Source organism: Danio aesculapii, chromosome 16 (genome assembly GCF_903798145.1).
Source record: "Danio aesculapii chromosome 16, fDanAes4.1, whole genome shotgun sequence".
Taxonomy (NCBI): Eukaryota; Metazoa; Chordata; class Actinopteri; order Cypriniformes; family Danionidae; genus Danio; species Danio aesculapii.
Genome location: NC_079450.1, coordinates 14,580,540 through 14,601,827, shown reverse-complemented (window position 1 = coordinate 14,601,827; position 21,288 = coordinate 14,580,540). Strand labels below are relative to the sequence as shown.

At 32.0% G+C, this 21,288-nt stretch overlaps 1 protein-coding gene across 1 annotated transcript in view; it reads right to left on the bottom strand.

The window, feature by feature from the left end:
* The window catches only part of kcnj21 (potassium inwardly rectifying channel subfamily J member 21), a 46,949-nt gene extending 25,953 nt beyond the window's left edge, over positions 1-20,996 (bottom strand). Inside the window, 1 exon segment of the mRNA XM_056475911.1 lies at positions 20,675-20,996. The gene's annotated coding sequence lies outside the window, so the exon portion shown is untranslated.
* Between the last annotated feature and the right edge of the window lie 292 nt (positions 20,997-21,288).

Here is a 21,288-nt window from a genome sequence, read left to right as displayed (position 1 = left end):
TATTTATTCCAAACTGGACTGAAAATTCAATTGTCTTCTATAGTATTTTTTGTGGCTGATTGGCTGATTTTTCTGCCCATTTTCTGAACATTCTTTAGAATATCTTGTTGGAAACTCATAAAAGTTTTGAAACCACTTAAGTGTGTGTAAATGGTGAGAAAATGTTAATTTTGAGTGAACTATCCCTTAAAAGAAAGTTTAAATCTGTAAAAATGGTTGTTTCTAATACGAATAATACATAAAAATCAACCCAGAAATCAATAATGTACAACAAGCACATTACTGATCCCAGTATCAGAGGTCAAACTTCTGAGCTGAGCATTATATGCGTCTGCCTTTTATTAGCTGAATGCTGGACCACAGACATCGTTGTGACAGAGACGGAGAAGTCATAAAAATGACTATAATGCTGAAATTCATTACTCTGCACTCAAGGAAAGATCCACTGCAATGGCTGAGACCTAGACTCTGACCTTAACTCAACCTTTTATCCAGCGCCGTTTAAATGTGAAATGTCTTGATTTATGCTTTATGATCTAGAATCAGTGCTGTGAAAGGCCTCTGACTCCCTCAAGGGCAGAAACAGGATTTTCTCCTTCAGAGAGAGCAGTGACAGCGAACACTCGCTGCTCACACCATCTGCATAATTACCTTTTCAACAGTTTTTACATAATCCCTCTGTTTCAGAGAGAGACACTGGATCATCATTGCCAATGACGCCTGGAGAGTTCAGCTCCAGTTCAGCTTTTAGCTCTGGACTAATCAGGCCCATTACTGTTAAATAAGGCTAACACCATTCTTGCAATTATTAAACACATTAACTGAAATTGATATTTACTCATTTTACTTTACTTTAAACGCATTTAATTTCAGCTAGTTGCCAACAAAATATTTTTGCAGCTGTATATTTCCCAAAAATAAATAAATAAGTAACTAAATAAAAAACTAAATAATGAAATAAGTTAATAAAAATAAATAAAAACAGACAATAAATAACTAACTAAATAAATGCAAATAAATAAATAACTAAATAAATAAAAAATAAAAATGAATAAGACAACAAAACGAAACAAAAAAACTAAATACTAAAATAAATAAACAAAAAATAAAATAAAAAAATAAATTAAAATAAATAAACTAAATAAACAAATAAATGCAAATACTTAAAAAATATATATAAATAAAAAAACTAATAAAAATAAATAAACAAATAAAAATGTTCAATAAATCAATAACTAACTAAATAAACAAATAAATAAAACTAAATCAATAAAAATAGACAAATACAAATAACTATATAAATAAATAAATAAATGCAAATAAGTAAATAATGAAATAAATAAAAATAAATAAATAATGAAATAAAGAAATAAATTAAAATAGACAAATAAACTAAACAAACAAATAAATGCAAATAAATAAATAAATAAAAATATATAAAAATAGACAAATAAAAATAAATAAATAAATTAAATAAATCAATCAATCAATAACTAACTAAATAAACAAACAAATAAATAAAACTAAATCAAAAATAGACAAATAAAAATAACTATATAAATAAATAAAAAATAAATAAATGCAAATAAATAAGTAAATAATGAAATAAATAAAAAATAAATAAAAATAGACAATAAATAAATGAATAAAAATAAATAAATAAATGCAAATAAATAAATAAAAATATATAAAAATAGACAAATAAAAATAAATAAATAAATAAATTAATTAAATAAATCAATCAATCAAGAACTAACTAAATAAACAAATAAATAGAAAATAAATAAATACAGATAGACTAATAACAATAACTAACTAACTAAATAAATCAAAATAAATAAGTAAATAATGAAATAAATAAAAAATAAACAATAAATAAATAAAAATATACAAAATTAGACAAAACAATAAAATAAAAATAAACTAACTAAATAAATCAAATAAATAAATAAAAATATATAAATAAAAATAGCAAAAAAATAAATAAATGAAATAAAATAAATAAATCAGTCAATAAATAACTAAATAAACAAATAAATAAATAAAAATAGACAAATAAAAATAACTAACTAAATAGATAAATGAAAAAAATAACTAAATAATGAAACAAATAAAAAATAGACAATAAATAAATAAATAAAAATATACAAAATTAGACAAAAACAATAAAATAAAAAATAAACTAAATAAATAAATGCAAATTAATAAACAAAAAATATAAATAAAAGACAAATAACTAAATAAATAAATAAAATAAAATAAATCAATCAATAACTAACTAAATAAAAATTTTATTAAAAATAACTAAATAACTAAATACTGAAATAAATTAATAAAAATAAATAAAATAGACAATAAAAAATAAATGCAAATAAATAAATAAATAAATAAATAAATAAAAATATCAATAAATAAAAATAGAAAAATAAATAATTAATTAAATAAACAATAAATAAATAAAAATATACAAAATTAGACAAAACAATAAAATAAAAAATAAACTAACTAAATAAATAAAAATAAATAAATAAAAATATATAAATAAAAATAGCAATAAATAAATAAATAAATAAAATAAAATAAATAAATCAATCAATAAATAACTAAATAAACAAATAAATAAATAAAAATAGACAAATAAAATAACTAACTAAATAGATAAATGAAAAAAAATAACTAAATAATGAAACAAATAAAAAATAGACAATAAATAAATAAAAATATACAAAATTAGACAAAAACAATAAAATAAAAAATAAACTAAATAAATAAATGCAAATTAATAAACAAAAAATATAAATAAAAGACAAATAACAAAATAAATAAATAAAATAAAATAAATCAATCAATAACTAACTAAATAAAAATTTTATTAAAAATAACTAAATAACTAAATACTGAAATAAATTAATAAAAATAAATAAAATAGACAATAAAAAATAAATGCAAATAAATAAATAAATAAATAAATAAATAAATAAATAAATAAAAATATCAATAAATAAAAATAGAAAAATAAATAATTAATTAAATAAACAATGAATAAATAAAAATATACAAAATTAGACAAAACAATAAAATAAAAAATAAACTAACTAAATAAATAAAAATAAATAAATAAAAATATATAAATAAAAATAGCAAAAAATAAATAAATAAATAAAATAAAATAAATAAATAAATCAATAAATAACTAAATAAACAAATAAATAAATAAAAATAGACAAATAAAAATAACTAACTAAATAGATAAATGAAAAAAAACTAAATAATGAAACAAATAAAAAATAGACAATAAATAAATAAATAAAAATATACAAAATTAGACAAAAACAATAAAATAAAAAATAAACTAAATAAATGCAAATTAATAAACAAAAAATATAAATAAAAGACAAATAACAAAATAAATAAATAAAATAAATCAATCAATAACTAACTAAATAAAAATTTAATTAAAAATAAATAAATAACTAAATACTGAAATAAATTAATAAAAATAAATAAAATAGACAATAAAAAATAAATGCAAATAAATAAATAAATAAATAAATAAAAATATCAATAAATAAAAATAGACAAATAAATAAATAATTAAATAAAATAATTAAATGAATATAAATAAATGACTAAATAATAAAATAAATAAATAAAAATAAATAAATAAAAATAGACAAAAAAACTAAATAAAAAATAAATGCAAATAAATAAATAAAAAAATATAAATAAAAAGACAAATATTATTAAATAAATACAAAATAAATACATAAATAAATAAAAAATAAATAAATAAATAAAAATAGACAAATAAAAATAAATAAATCAATAAAAAACTAACTAGCTAATTTTCATTTTTTTTACGTAATTTACTTTTATAGCTCAAAATTAAAGGAAGCTACACAGACATTGAAAAAGAATATAAATCACAACAAAATTACAACATCTTTAAAATTAAAATGGAAAATTTTATAATAGCCAATTTAAATGATTAATGAAAACCTACAAATGTATCTCAGCGATATCAGAATACCAATGCAACTCACAGCAATTCATAACTTGTTGATTTAGTCGTCTTAATTTGTATCTCAATTGCATGTTTTAGAAAATGATTGGTTTATCCCCTAATGATGTTTAGGTTTAGGGGTGGGGTTTGGGGGTACGCCTCCATTTAAAAAACGTACAATTTGTACAAATAAAATTGTATTAATTTGAACACATTAGCCTCTTTTCTGCAAATACATAAAATAGTTACATTTCCTTGTGAGATTGGGCTGGAAATACCACTGTTTAATGAATCATGTATGTCCGGTGTGCATTGAAGTATTTAACTGCACTATATAGCCACAGCTATATCACTCTGCAGCCCAAGACCAGTTACTCACTGAAGCTAAACAGGGCTGAGCCTGGTCAGTACCTGGATGGGAGACCACATGGGAAAACTAGTTGCTGTTGGAAGTGGTGTTAGTGAGGCCAGCACAGGGTAGGGGGCAAGGGTGAGTCCTAATGCCCCAGTAAAGTAAAGTGAAAACCATAATGTCAGTGAGTGCCGTCTTTCGGATGAGGCGTTAAACTCAGGTCCTGACTCTCTGTAGTCAGTGTCCTGACCAAATTCCCTCTCTCTGCCCATACTGATCATGGCCTCCCAATTTCCCCATCCATCAAATTGGCTCGGTCTCTCCACTCCTCTAGCTAGTGTTTGGTGAGCGCAGTGGCGCCATTTTCCTGTTGCTGCCGTCACATCATCCAAGTGGATGCTGCACACTGGTGGTGGTGTGGAGAGACCCTCACTCATGATTGTGAAGTGCTTTGGGTGTACAGCCATACACGATAAATGTGTTATATACATTACAATTTTACATATACATGCTGACATGTGACACTTCAACCTTTGCTAAAGCTGACATAAGGAAAGGTCTGACGCTCTGAAAGGTCATCTGGTCATTAAATTAGATTTAATAATAACCTTTGATATGTCACACCACTAAAACCTGCGTCTCACTGAAGTCCTTCACTACTGACACCACTGAAGATCAGAGTATAGATGCCTTATTTTATTTGACATATATCTGAACTGTAAACATACTGTCTGTTCAATATCTAGCATACACAGTCTCCTAAAAAGTTTGTTTTCTAAAGTCTGGGGTTGCTTTCTCCATCATCTACATAACAGTAGTATTTAAAGGATATATTTGTGATATTAACCTGATTCCATCTCCCTGTTAACTGTGCTTTTTATCTAGAATTTGTACATACAGTTGAAGTTTTAGCCCCTTCTGATTTATTAGTCCCCCTGTATATTCCCCCTCCCCCAAATTTCTGTTTAACGGAGAGAAGATTTTTTCAGCACATTTCTGAACATAATAGTTTTAATAACTCATTCTAATAACTGATTTATTTTACCTTTGTCATGATGACAGTAAATAATATTTTACTACATATTTTTCAAGATACCAGTATTCAGATTAAAGAGCAATTTAAATGCTTAACTAAGTGAATTAGGTAAGTTAGAGTAATTAGGCAAGTCATTGTATAACAGTGGCTTGTTCTGTAGCCAATACAAAATATTGCTTAAGGAGGCTAGAACATTGATCATTGATATGTACCTTATAATATAACATAATTTTGACCTTAAAATGGTTTTCAAAAAATGTTAAACTGCTTTTTTTCAAGAATGCTGAAATAAAACAAATAAGACTTTTTCCAGAAGAAAAAATCATATCGTAATAAATACTGTGAAAATGTCCTTGCTCTGTTAAACATCATTTGGGAAACATTTAAAAAAGAAAAACATTCACAGAAGGGCGAATAAATTTGACCAACTGTTTATAACATTTGCAATTGCAGTCTGCTGGCCTTCCCGCTTTTTTATTGGATTTTATTTTTTATATTATTATTTTATTTTACTGTTACTGTTTGTTTGTTTTCTGGTATGTTGTTGTTCACTTTTGTGAAAAAACCAAAAACATTGAGAACATATCAAGCGCATTCATAAAACAAAATCTAGATTATTTCAAGTATGTCACTTTTCAATGTTCAAATTCTTTCATCTGTATTATTTTAAATTGTAAACTCTAGTGCAAGGCAAGCAAAACATTCACCTTGACTTCTCTGAAAAGTTGATGGTGCCATTTGACTACTTATTCATCCAACTAATCACAAAAGGGAAATCCTTTAAAAGCTACTTTAAGCTACAATGGGTAACACTTTCCAAGGTTGTATTAGTTCATGTTAGTAATGTCTTAATGAACAATACATTTTTTACTGTATTTATGTTAGCTAACGTTCACGTTAACTCGCGTTGCATTTAATCCTGAATTTGGCTGTTAATATTGCATTAGTAAATGTTGAACTGTATAAATGCTGTAGAAGTATTGCTCATAATTAGCCTAGTTAATGTTAGTATATACTTTAACTCATGAAACCATAATTAATTTCCATCAAAGAAAAATCATTTTAAAATAACTGCAGCTACCTTTAAAGGAAACAAACTAGTTTATATGAAAATATTAAGCAGTTTTGAACCCATTTCTTGAGCTTTCCTTTGCCTTTTAAAATGTAATATATCACAATATTACAGTTTATGGTAGATTTGATCAAACTAATAAGTTTTGAGCCTGTCTTCTTTCAGAGGTACTGCCAGAGGTCTTCTAAAATGCATCTGACTGAATTGATTCAGTAGTGTGAACACTCATTTGGTCCAAAACATTCAGAGAGTCACAAAAACAGCTACTGTCTGATTACTGGACAATATGTGATCAGTGTTTCCCAATCCTGTTCCTTAAGACAGACCAACAGTACACATTTTCACACCTGAATCAACTCAGAGTATTAGAAGAGACTCCAAAACCTGAAATGAATGGGTCAGATAAAGGAGACGTGCAAAATGTGTACTGTTGATGTGCCTCCAGGAACAGGGTTGGGAACACTGCATTAGGGGATGGGTTGTGTGAAGGCACACCAAAACTATTCCAATCTCTCCGTGTTGTACCAACACACATGGATTATGAGTGAAATCATTGTCGGAATCCAAATATTTCCTTTACTTTGGAGGTAAGAAGAGTTTAGATGAAACCTGAACACAAGCAGTCATACAAAAGATGGATTTGAATGCTTGTTTAAATCAGGTGGAATCAGTAATGCATCTTGGCCGACCACTTCAGTGATCAAATCACCAAATAAAAATGCATGTTAATACCAGGTGGGGAAAAAAGGACCTAAATAAGTACATGCACTCAGTATAACAATAAGATTCCCAGAAGAATGGTGAAAACAGCAGGCGGGAATAATTTCCATCATGTAGGCTGTCAGAATGGAGATGGTCTCTCATTATGCACTTGTGTATTTACAAAGCCCTTTTATCAGCATTGGAGGGCATCTTCATCTCGAGCGATAAAATCATTTGCTTGCATCTGGCAGCTGTCTGTGCAGAACAACAGACACACACACACACACATACAACACAGGCGAATGGAGAGCAGAGATCCATCCGACATGGGCCAAAAATAGACATGCATTATTTCCAATGCTTATGGAGCACTCGTGAAGAGAAGGTAAAGGATTGGACATCAAACCTATATACATATAATCTTGTGCAGAAACAAGAAGACTAGATATAGTTTACAGTCTTCAAATGAATAGTTTACACAAACATTTGATTTAAAGGGTTAGTTCACCTAAAAATATTTAATACTGTTATTATTACTCACTCTCATGTCACTACAATCCCACAACACAAATGAAGATACTTCAGATGAAATCCAAGAGCTCCCTAATCCTCCATATGCAAGTTTAAAGTTCACAAAAGGAAACAAAAACATGGTCAAAACATTCTTTGTGACTGAAGTGGATTAACTGTAATCATTTGAAGGTTCAAAAACCCTCAGCATAGGCTCATTCTGAAAATGTACCCCATTACAGTTCTGGAGATCACGAATTATGTAGCTAGATGTACGTATGGCTGCATCTCGTCTTTAAAATGAATGCTACGGGGCGGTATGATGCCGTTCCTTTACCAGCTGACTGCTTACCTCCGTATGGACCACAACGACGGGGTTCGAATCCGGTGAAAACGGTTCCAGAAAGCGGGCAAAACAAAAATAGAAGCCAAAAAATAAAATAAACAAGTAACTAACAGGGTGAGAATGTGGTAAAATCTGAAAACGTGGTAAATTGTTCATGGTTTTTCTGGATTGCTTTTTAAAACTGTCAACTGGGTTTAGGGAAGTGGGTGAGCGGGTCAATGTGTGCTTTTGAAAACACTATTGGTTGGGTTTAGGGAAGGAGGAGGGTGGGTCAGTCGATCAGTCAATCAGTCAGTCAGTTGACAGCGGTCTCTGGTGGATTTTCATGAGAACAGCAGGTGCTAATGGCACTCGCAAGAGAAATTTGAGATCTCAAAAAGTGTACACAGCGGCCTCGGGTGGATTTGCGAAAAAAATGCAAAAAAACGTACCTCCTGGAAAATATTTCGCAATCTCCAGAAATGTACATAGAGGTACGTTTTCAGAATGAGCCTGGGTTGAAAACAAAAAATTGCATTTACCATGGGTAATACGGTGCTTGTGTTGCATTGCTGACTGGAAATACGTTATTCTGCCCATACTAAACATGCACCCTGGAGGAAAGTTGAACCACTGAAGTCACATGGAATGTTTTTGGTGCCTTTTCTGGACTTTGAACGTCTCGGGACAGTTGCTGTCTATAAACGGTCAGAGCGCTCTCAGATTTCCTCTGAATATCTAAATTTTTGTTCGGAAGATGAACAAAGGTCTCATGGGATTGTAACAATATATGAGTGAGGATTTAATGGGATAGATCACTCAAAAATGAAAATTACCTCATCATTTATTCTGCTTCATTTGGTATTAAACATTTATGAGTTTCTTTCTTCTGTTTAAAACTAAAGAAGGTATTTTGAAGAATGCTGGTCGCTGGAACACATCAACCTGCATAGTGGAAAAAAATTGTATGGAAGTCAATGGGTGCCAGCTACACTATAAAAATGCTGGGTTCCACACAATTCTTTCATGTTGTCCCAATACACATTGATTAAGTTAACATAACAAATGTAAGTGGATTGAACATAAAATAATTAAAGTTATCCGAAAAATTCTCCAGAATTAGGTTGTTTCAGCTCAATTAAAGGGTGCCCTATAATAAAAATCTGGATATACCAAGGCAGAGTAGAATAATAAAAGATCAGTATTTGGAAATGGGCATATTTTGAGCCTCAGACACCACAGTTTCCTCGTTCTCATGTAAATTCCACACTGAAAAAAAATGTGTCTGCAAAATTGTTGCAAACAATTTATGTGTTGAATTTAAACAAACAAATTAAATTTAGCAATGTTCAACTTAATTTGTTTGTTTAAATTCAGCCCAAATAAATTGTTTACAACCACTTAACCTAAAAGAAATGTAGAAAATCCAAGAAATCATTTTTGAATTTTTTTTTCAGTGCACGAGTGTGCAATCTCAGTGGGCAACGGGCCAATCAGAAGCCAAAACAAACTGTGATGAGACTCATTGGCTACGCCCTTCACATTTGCATGTATGGCTACTTTAGGTCATTTATCCTGACCTAATAAGCTGCTGACGTCATCAAAAGAACACTCATATGCAGCTCTGAGATCATAAAAAAGCTCTGAGATCATTAACATGCACGCCTCAGGCTGCGTTTGATAAGCAAGCCAAACATTTTCTAGTGAGACATCAGTGACAATTTGTCCTCCCTTAGTTATTTTAAGTGTATCTTTTACTTAATATGTGTGTGAGACTTTTATTTTGAAAACGCAAGTCCCAAATTACTTGGCAACGACTGCACGAGACATGTTTCAAACTCACCTCAGGACAATTTACAGATTACACATTTATGTATCTCCACTCTGAAGAGGCATAAGGTGTGTATAGTTACATCTTTTGTTAATTTGTCATGTTTTTTGTGAAATTTAATGCCTATGTTTCAACAAACACATGTAGACTGCTGAATCGTGTCAAATCACTCAGCCCAAATGTCATAGGTTCATGCAGAGGTTGATATTAACTCCTGGCTGTGTTTTCTTTGACTATAGCTTCAAAATACAACGTGAAACATCTCTATCACTCTCTTTTGTCAAGTTTAATTATAATTTAGCCTTCATTCTCAACAGATCAGATGAGCAAATTAGGTTAACGTTACTCTGATTGGGTTTATATTTGCCCATGTTCAGAGTACATCATACTGTGTGTGTGTGTGCGTGCCTGTAAGAGCAGCACGTCAGAGTGAAGCTCATTAATATTCACGACACGAACCATACATGGTCAAATATGGACCTTCTGACTCTATGGGTATTTTATGGAGTAATAAATGAGCTTACCAAAATCAAAAGTCATACCAAAGTCATAAACCTACTATGTTGTTATCAGGGAACAATTGAATTTATTAAATTAATGCAGTATATGGCACCTTTAAATAGGTAGCTTGAACAAGCGGCATTTTTGATTGCAGAATTTTCGTTTTATGGTGAACTATCCCTTTAAGCCATCATTTATGTCATTGCAAACCTGTACAACTTTCTGTCCTCTGTAAAACAAGCTGCTTTGCATCCCATTGATTAGCATTGTATGAATACTGAGACATTTAGTGAGTAAAAGATGAATCAAGAAGGTTATTTTTCCCCCATGGATCTGACACTTTTTTAAGACGCATTTGAAAAAATTCAAACCATGCGTTTCCCCCGAGAAAGGGGTTGTCCTGTGGGAGAAAAGCTTGTCCTTTTTTATTTTGAGTTTAATTATAGCCTTGGGTTACATTCTATATCTCCAATTCTTTTCAAATGAGCAAAGAGCGCTTGAGGAGATCTGAACCGGGCTTTACCATTCCTCATTAATCTATAGAGCCGGGAGGTAATCCATTACATTTATAAAGCGCAGTGGGTCTCTTTTAGTCTGAGGCGCAATCATTACCTTTAAGCACGACGCTTTTCTTCATATGAATAGTAATTAACTATAAGACTATGATTTGGGGCTGTGCAATTAATCAAATGTTTATGAGCATCTTGTCAGTAAAGCCAGTTCTAGTAAACCTCTTGCACTTTCAGATGGAGCAGCATTTACTACAGAGAGACATAATTTACTGACAAGCTAAAAACATTATCAAAATCAATTAGACACTGAATATGGGCAGATGAAGGTCTCATAACAATAAATCAGTTATTCGTTGAAAAAAAAATTAAGTCATTTTCTCCAAGAACAATTTCACCTAAAGATATGTATAGGTTCTTCCAGATAAGACATTACATTACAAATCATAAAGAAAAAGCTCTAGTCATGCAAGAACCAAATAAAGTAGAAGAATACTTCATAAATATTGTAGAAAAAAAAACATTACAGCTAAAAACATGTCTCATATTTATGCAAAAGATTAGTAACTAATACTGTACAAAATACATATCATGTTAAAGGAAAATGGGAACTATAACTAAATACCATAATTAAGGATGAGATCTGGATTGAATTACGTGAAGGATGTCATAAAGGAATTAATAGTCAATTATGGAAAGAATTTGATTAGGAAGTAAAAATGAGGTACTTTAATACTACTTTTGTAACTCCTACATATGAAAAAGGACCCATCTGTTGCTTTGTGTTGGAGAAAATGTGGTAAAATTGGAGATCATACCCACATTTTTTGGGACTGTCCTAAGATTCAAGAACTTTGGAAAAATGTTAAAAAAGAAATAGATAAGATGTTAGGTAATGAAATAGCCCTCAATCTAGTTTTATGCTTACTAGGAGCACTGTCCAAAGAAACTTTAATGAAGAAAGATTTGTACTAATGATATTGTTACTGGTTGCAAAAAATTTATAACAGTACATTTGGATGGAAGAAAGTTCTCCAAAGGTGGCTCAGTGGATTCAAAGACTTAAAGAGGTCTGTGTAATGGCAAAATGACTGCATGTCTACAAATGAAGACTGACTATTTTTCTGAGGAGGTGAAAAAGTATAACAACGTATTTAGATATGTATATTTAGAGGTTACTTAACCTATCACCAATGTAATTTGAGGTAATTACAATGTAACCTGATGTACAAATGTATCCCCTGAAAAATAATTATGATGGAAGTATCTTTTTTAATTTATTTTGTATTTTTTTATTTTTACATTTTTATAATATATATTTTAAAAGTATTCCCTCATCTGCAAGGGGTTAAATTGCTGGGGAAGGTGTTGTTTTAAAAAAAAAGAAAATCTTAAATAAAAAGTTTTGATTAGACATTAGATAATCATTCTGTGATAATGGCAGCTGCTTGCATTGCTTTTTCAGTTAACTACAGCTCTGTGTGTAGTAAATGCTCCACATGAAGTTACCACATACATTAATTTTCCTCCAAACTCACTTCATAACTTCAGTCATGTTTTTATTTAAATCTGAAATAACAAAAGCAGATGATCTCATGTTTATAATGTAATGCTGTGGGGATTTCCTTTGTTTCATCTATGTGGGTGTTTGGGGCTTCCATGCAAGAGCACCCTGAGGACGAGATTTACTGATCACACAACTGTGCTTCCCTGACAAGTTGTGCAATGTGCATTATAAGCACAGCTTTGTTCAATCACATTTGCGATTTCATTTCAATTAATCGCCCACTATTAGGGATGTGACGATTTACCTGACAGGAACGATTTACCTGAACGATAACCTTATCTCACGATTTAGTCAGGATTTTTTAACAACATTTTTTTAAACAAATTTAAGGTAAAAGCCCTTTCATTTTTTCCGTAAATACTGCACATTTTTGGGCAAAATAATATATTTTCTGCCATAACTAAATTGCTTTTTAAAAATATATAAAATAAAAATAAATAAATAATAATACAAACTAAAGAAGACTCATTAATATAAACGTACTAAAACTGTAACTGTGCTGGGATTTTACATATTTTTTTAAATAAAATATCCGCATATCTATGTTTTCTGGCATAAGCTGAGGTCTCTGCACATTTATAATGTCCCCTGCTGAAAAATACTCTTTCATTGGGGACTGAAATGGCTGGTGTGGGGAGAAAAGTCTTTCCTAAACTATAGAGCAATGTGTACAGAGGTGGTCAATAGGCCCTCTGCTCCAGGCGACTGGCCACAATCATAAAAAACTGATTATAAAATAACTAGTTATATAGCAGGATAGAGACAGGACTTGAACATGATTATGAAGGTAGATTTTTAATATTACTTGAATAATTAATAAGTATAAGTATCAGTGTGATACACTTAAGAGATAATCTTGAACATTTTTAAATATTCCATAATAATAAGCTAATTATTAAAATATGCATGAACTAATTTAAAAAGAAGAGGGTAAAAATAGTCTAATACCTGCTTCTGTAACAGAACAACTTTCTCTTTCAGTCTGAAAAATATCTTCACACTTTCGCTATGAAACACTGAGGCACCATGTAATCTCCATAGCACTTGTCAGAGCAAGCGGAGCTGCAAATCATTCGCTCCACGTGGTTTGTCTTATTAAGATTTTTTTTTTACATGTAGACGCCTGTGACAGTAATTTTTCACTGTGCTGACTGTTTATGAGCATCATATTTGTTCTTCTGTTAGTAAAAGTACACGTTATTTTGCAGTATTTGCACACAGTTTGTGTTGTGTAATTTGACTCTGCCGTCCCACCTCTTGCTCGCCGCTGATGTGCAGGTAAAGCAAGTAAAGCGAGCGCCCCCTCAGTTCAAAACATGTATCTTGATTCATTCAACATTTCTACCAATTTGAATCGTCACATATTTGAATCGATTTTTAACTGGCTCACAGTGAATCGTTAAATCCCTACCCACCATGTTGGCATATAAGCTTCTATTACTCATTATTCTTTTGAAAAACTCAATATAGCCATGTACACCAGATGAATAGATGTAATTTTGAAGGCTAAATGGAAACAAACATTTCTGTTGTGAATTAGCTACATGATTAAATTGGAGAAAATAAAGACTTGAATTTGAAACCTTCCACCTCATGAATCACCCAACAGTCCCTCTGTTCTCCCCAACCGCAGTTCACACTAAGAGCTTAACCGTGTCTCACTTAAGTTCACAGTTGCCTGGGGGTTTGGGCAGCAGCGTAATGGATTGTAAGCTGTGATCTCCAAGAGAGAAACTCCACATGCACCAGGAAATGGCCAGCATGTGTATCACAGCGAGTCGACCTTGACACAGGGTGAAAAAAAATGGACAAACATGAGCTGGGTAGCCCACCCAAACAAAAGCTGCGCTGTCTGAGCCGATCTCCACTGCTGATGTCAAAGACCCCCCCAAAAAGGGGGGCCAAGTGTCACCAACATTCACTGCTTTCAAAGGGAAAACTACTGCAATGCTGAGTGAGTTTTGTACATGTAAATATGGATTTATCAATCTTGTTGTATTGCAAGTCTAAGCACGCTAGGGCTGCAGGATATTGGAAAAATCTGACAATGCAATATTTTGTTTTGCTGTGATATGAATATAATTTCACCAGATGATTTGACTAGCTCTATTTGGAAGAAGTTCACTAATTTAGACTAGCGTGATCTTTTCCTATGCAGTGCATCTGCATAAAATATAATAAATTACAAGCATGTATAAATACGACAGAGCAAAAATAATAGTTAAATAAGCAGTGCTTTATGGTTTTCTGGGGAGTTTTCTAGTAGAACTTTATCCAAATACAAAAATTGAACAAATCCAATGTAAAAAATACATGGTCGGCACTGTATAAATAATGTTATACAATAATATATAAAATAATATAAAAATAACATTTATTAATATCTTTAAATCTTTAAAACACAATCTAATCAAACGATATATTGTTTTACCCTAAAGCATGCTACATAATCAGTGCCATGTAGGGCTGCACGATTCTGCATAAAATGAGAATCACGATTTTCTCAGATTTTTATTTTTTTTTTAGATTCTGCAGATGTAAAATAAAGTTTAATAAAAGTAAGCTATTATTACGTGTTATTTCTCAAACATATGGTAAAACAACACTAATAATATTATCTCTATGTGTAGGTCTACTGTTGGTTAAAATGCTAATTTTCTATAGACTTTTTTTTTAATTTGTCCTATTAATTCACTGTAAAGTGATGACATCAGAATACACATATTCATCATTCTGAAGTTGAATTATTGTGTTTGAGATAAATGCAGACATTTGTCATTATCAGATTCCCTCTTGCATTATTCATCGTTATATAGAGTAGTTATACTGACTTCGTAAACATTTAGTTTCATGCACAACACTTTGTGTTCGCTATAAAATAAACATCAAATGCTTGTCGTAATCATAACTCTAAAATGCGATATAATTATGTAAATGATGTGCGAGCTTCTGGTTTCACTTTCACTGCCGAGTGCGGTTCATATCATGGCTGTCGTCACTTTGAAAAACAAAACATAGCAACATGCAAATCATACTTCCCGCGTGGCTCCCAAACGATCACTCTGTGAAACAAACTGAACTTTATTTACAACTTTATTACCATTATTATTATATATATATTCAATATATTATATTATATATTATATATATATTTAATATATATTCACAGCCTATGCTGATTCTGTTCACACATCATTCGCGGGCACAGGCGCGTCCTCTAAGTAGTAAACAAACATGAGCATCAGCTCATGTGTCATTCACGGCCACGAATACATCATTACATTAAGACAGAAATTACATTTTTGGGTGAACTATACTTTATAAATACAGTATGTCACTCTTTCAACACCATTTGGAGGTGTCCATGTTGCTTATCAATGTATGTAAAACAAAGTGAAGACTTGTGCAACCGCCTTCATGCTTCTCCCGAACTATATATAATTGGCTAAATCGTAAAGATGCTGAATTTAGGTCATGTGGGGGTTTGAATCGAGATCGTGATCTTTTTTCGATTAATCATGCACCTCTAGTGCCATGCATCAATAATGTGTTTAAAAAAACAATACTAGGTATCCCTGAGTCAATTTCAAACATTGGCATCAAGCCTGATCAAGGCATTTGATCACTAATTGCAGGGCTCCACACTGCGGGTAAATGCATTCTATGATGAAACTGCATGATGTAGATGATGATGAATTTTTATTTAATGTCATGTCAGCAACAAAAGCTATTTTCATGGCAAGCACATTTCATTAATAATTATACAATTAAAAACAACAAACAAATGAATAAATAACTTAGATAAGATTTTAACTGCATTGTGAAAGGTTTCTCCTTCCCGTCCTAAATACTGTTGTCATGGTGGAATTGCAGATTTGCCAAACTGATAAGTGATGACATACTGTTTCATATGAGCTACACCGCTGAACACATCAAAAGCAATAAAACAGCAGCAATTGTTTGGACCATGTGCTGCACAGACCATTTATCAACTTAGTTCAGTAGTAAAGACAGCTGTGCGAGATAGAGCTCGGCTATAATTTACTTGTTCATGTTGGGCCAAACATGTACTGTATGGACTCATTTTGTGAGTAAAACACAAAAAAGTAGCATATTGGTATATTCAACATATTGGTAGTCATATTGCTATTATCTGGAAAGTGTTCAAATGTAACGTTGTTATTACAGTACGTGCCTATTAAGAAAAAAAATTAGCGTCACAGAAATCGTGGATCTTTTTTCTGCTAGTTGATCCACTTCAGAAGACGAATATCAGCGGTATGGGAGTTTTCATCATGTAAAACAGCATTTCAGAAATACAATTTGTAAATTTTTTTCCTTGATTTGCGATTTAAAGTTTTAAAATTAAAGGTGCAGTTGGTGATCTGCCAAAATGCTAACCGTTAGCATAATATCATGAAAATATCATAATATTTGAAAACAAAGTCCCTCCCCTGCCATCCAAAGCCTCGTGAAATCACGAACACGTACCTTAAAGATGTCTGAGACCTACTAGATCATGTCATTCGCCAGTTAGAAACTTTATAGTACTTTATAATACTACAATTCTCAACGAAAGACTATTATATCTAGCACGTTTTCAGTTGTGTATCAGGCAAACCTTGTCATAATGTGCAATATTTCATGCATGCAAGGATCGCTGGCCTCACTCTTTCACGTGCTTTGTCCTAAAGCAACTACAGTATGCTTAGTGCTTGGCCGGCGGGGTGCAGGAATTACACTTATTATTAAGCCATACTTGAATGCCATTTCTGACCGAATAATCAGAGTAGCATGCAAAACAAATAGGGAGCGGGTCACAGGTTGTCATTGTTCAAAAATGAACCAATGTGAATATAAAACCAACTTCAGCTCAGTAAAGCAGGCTAAGCGGAATAGCGCCATTTATTTATGTTTTGTTGTTAAACTAAATAAAAAACGACATCATCGATGTTGTAAAAGGTCCTTTATGAAACTGAAAATAGTCACATCAATCGTTCACCGAATTAAATAGTTTTAAAACAGAACATTACCTGTCTAAAAGAAATACTTCAGCCATGTCATCCTTCCTCCAGCATGCAAAAGTCCAATATTGATTCAGGATTTTAAAAAGTTTTGATTCAGCTTTTGTTTTTAGTGCTGTCACTCTCTTGTGTGCATGCGCAAATGGCAGATCTGCATGAACAGAGGTGCGCAGATGTACAAATCTACATTTGTTTACAGACAGTTTGGGCTTATTATCAGAATTTTGGGAAGTATCAGCCTGGCAATATTTAATTGGATGAACATTTTTTAGTCTTTTGCCTTAACCAGAATACAAAAATGCATACAATTACATTTAGAATATTTACTTTAATCATTACTATTGGAATGTGAAGAGACTTTCAACCAGCACAACAAAAAATGAATCACCTACTGCACCTTTTAATCAGCTTGTTTCTCACATTAGGCTTAGAAAATGTATAGAATAATAATCATTAAATTAGAACAATATATTGGTTATCGGCATCCAATTTTCAAATATTAAGACTTATTAGTAACTGGTATAAGCTAAAATGTACATTATAAATTTTTGAAATTGTTTAAACCATTTATGTCAATACAATAACAGTCAGCAGGGTACAAACCAACCTAAAGAGGCTTAGTCTAATTCAGAGGACGCCACAGTGGAATGAATCTCCAATTACTCCAGCATATGTTTTACCAGCCTGATCTCAGGTGGAAACGTAACCATTTTACGTTTTGTTAGTTTAGTGGCTAATTCATACAAATTCATACAAGTCAGACGAAAATACACCTAACCCCGCCCCTAAACCCAACCGTCATAGGAGGATGAGCAAATCGTACTAAATTGTACAAATGAGATTGCACGAATTCATTCAAATTACCCACTAAATCAAAAAGTTATGAATTGCTGTGAGATTGTGTTGGTTTTACCCAGTGAATGCACTTCCAGCCGCAACCCTATATTGGGAAACACCTATACACACACACTCTACACTACGTGCAATTTAGTTTACCCAATTCAGCTATAGTGCATGTCTTTGGAGGAAATCTGAGGAAACCCATGCCAACATGGGGAGAACATGCAAACTCTACACAGAAATGCCAACTGGCCCAGCCAGGACTCGAACCAGCAACATTCTTGCTGTGAAGTGGCAGTGCTTACCACTTTGCCACTGTGCTGCCTACTTGTAATAAATGTAAAACATTAATTTTGATATTGCAAGACATATACAAAAACATTTATATTTTTTAATATATATAAGGTCTGGAATTAGATGAGAGTCAGTAAATAATTAACTAACTAATTTTTGAGTCAGCCATTCTTCTCTAATATGGATTTCCTCAAACTTTTAATTTTTGATGTTGAATAATACAAATCTCTTTCAAACTAGCCTTATAACAGCAGAAAAGTAATTGTACTTGGCATTAATAGACATTTTAATTTAAGTCGGCTCTAAAGAAATCAGCCAGAACAAACCTGAAGTTTAGGTCAGACGTGTTTGGATAAAAATGGGACCTAAGCATTCTAACACAAATCACAAAATAAATGTAGTTCATAGTGGATGGACAATGTTCACCTCTAAAAACAATGTTCCCTCACCCCCCCACACATGCGACACTGTTCTGGAAAAAAAAAAATCCTAAATTTGCCTCTAGGTCTGGTGAGACTTTGCCTTTTTAAAAGCATTAATATGAATAAGAGGGTGTGATGAGCTCACAGTGCCGGAGGCTCACTCCCTGTCAGTTCTACAATGATGATTTATTCAATAGCCTTCTAGAAGCGTGAGCGGCAAACGGCCAGCTCCTGTACTCCCATGAAAACCATGCTCAGGTTTATGTCTGAATTAATCATTCATGCATGTCAATTATTTAGGCACGCATGTAATTCAGATGGCGAATGCCTTAAAAAATTTCAGAAGACAGCTGTAAACCACATGTAGGAAAATGGATAAATAACCGTCTTGCATGCTGGTACAGAAAAACGCAATGCATAAAAATGTAGTGTAAGTGAAATTGTGTAACCACTATGAATAAACAAGAAAATATCATAGAGAAATGACCAAAATATCATTTATAACAGGATGAAAAATAATAATAAAGAGACTGACGTGACTAACCAAAGGGCAACTTGTTAGCATGACCCCATTAGTGTTTGCTGGAAGAAGCTGTAACTACACCATCTAGCCACTATAAAGCAATTTTTCACATTTCATTATTTTTAATATTGAGGAAAAAGCAACATTTCAGTTCAGCATATGCTTCATAAATGTGTCTTTCTTTTTGTAGGCTACAAAATTGTCAAATTTCCGTATTTTCCTATGCTTGCTGCCTATAATAAAGTAAAGATATGATACAGTGGTGAAATCACAACCATCAGTTCTACATGAATTACCGTACAAAAACCAATTTGGGTGATAGAAAATAAAATTGCAAGGCTAAATGGATTTTTCAGATCCTCTAATTACAATACTGACCTTTACTGAACCAGAAGGTTTGTGTTTTACTTTATATCTAACTAACCAGACATGTTAATATACATGTTTAAAAAGAAAACTGACCAGACGATGATGTTAACACTAAACTGACCTACAAAGTTTGAACAAAAAAATGATTTTTTATGAAGGTAAATGTACCTAAAAACCTTTTTAATACCAAATAAAATGTGATGAAAACAACTTAAATGAAGCAAAATCCTTCACTATATTCTCTAGGTTTAAACTTAAGAGGCACACTGTGTGCTCCATGACTATTAAAGACATTATTAAAGCCTGCCGTAACCCTGATACACTGGCTTTATTCGATTTCTGCTTTATTATTATATGCTATTTGTCAATTGGATCAACACGTGCTTCTAAATTTGCTGAAAAAAAAATAATGTTTAGTTTTTTTGTGCATAAATTAGGGTGGTGGGATGACAATAATTGAGTAAATTTGATTATAGGCTAAACACACACACACACACACACACACACACACACATGCAAACGCACACACAATAGCACTAATTATTTTTTAAGTGCGGTAATGAGACGGTCTCTTATATGACTTGACTTTAAGTTTAGAAAAAAAACAGTATGTTTATGAACTACTTTGATTTGAAGCAGTAGGGTGACTAATACACAACACAACCGAAGATAGCCTAAATAAACAGGCTGCACCTGAAAACACCCGCCACAAAGATCTTGTCAGCTAACAGTAGTACTATAAACAAACACATAACAAGTGAAACGTCAACAAATATATAAAGTAAAATACTCACTTTCGTATTTCAAGTTAGTTCCTTGCTTGTCTTCCCAGTGGCACTCCAGTCCGACCTCATGTAAAGAGAAGCGCGCGCGCGCCGTTGTTTGCTCTAAAACATTGTCTCCGAGCGCGCAGACGACGACTTGTAGGTCTTTAACCCCTCTTCGAAATAAAACCACGTCCCATGAAGTCAGACAAAAAAGACCACCGAGTAGCGCAAAGCTTCGGTTGTTTGTTGTGTCCAGCTCTTCAGCTTTTCTCCGGACGCTTTTGTCAGATCCACGTGAGATGATGAAGGTGTGCTGAAGGGATGCTGGATGCTGTGTTAATGCGCCCGTTCGCTCGCAGGAACAATGTGTGTGCTGTGGTTGAATTGGTAGGCGAAACACAGGAGCATGAGCGAACGCGTGATACTCATATCCCACCCTCAGGTCCTGCCTCTCTCCATCCACGCGCGGGGAGCACCGAATGCATTATCTCACTCATTTCATCAATGCGCTTTGACATGTTGTTGCTAAAGATTCCATGCGGTTGTAAATCAATTCAGAATAACTCTGACCTGTGATGCAACTGCTGCACAGTGAATGACACGACACCTTATGCTTCATGGGAAAGAGAGACGTGTATTAG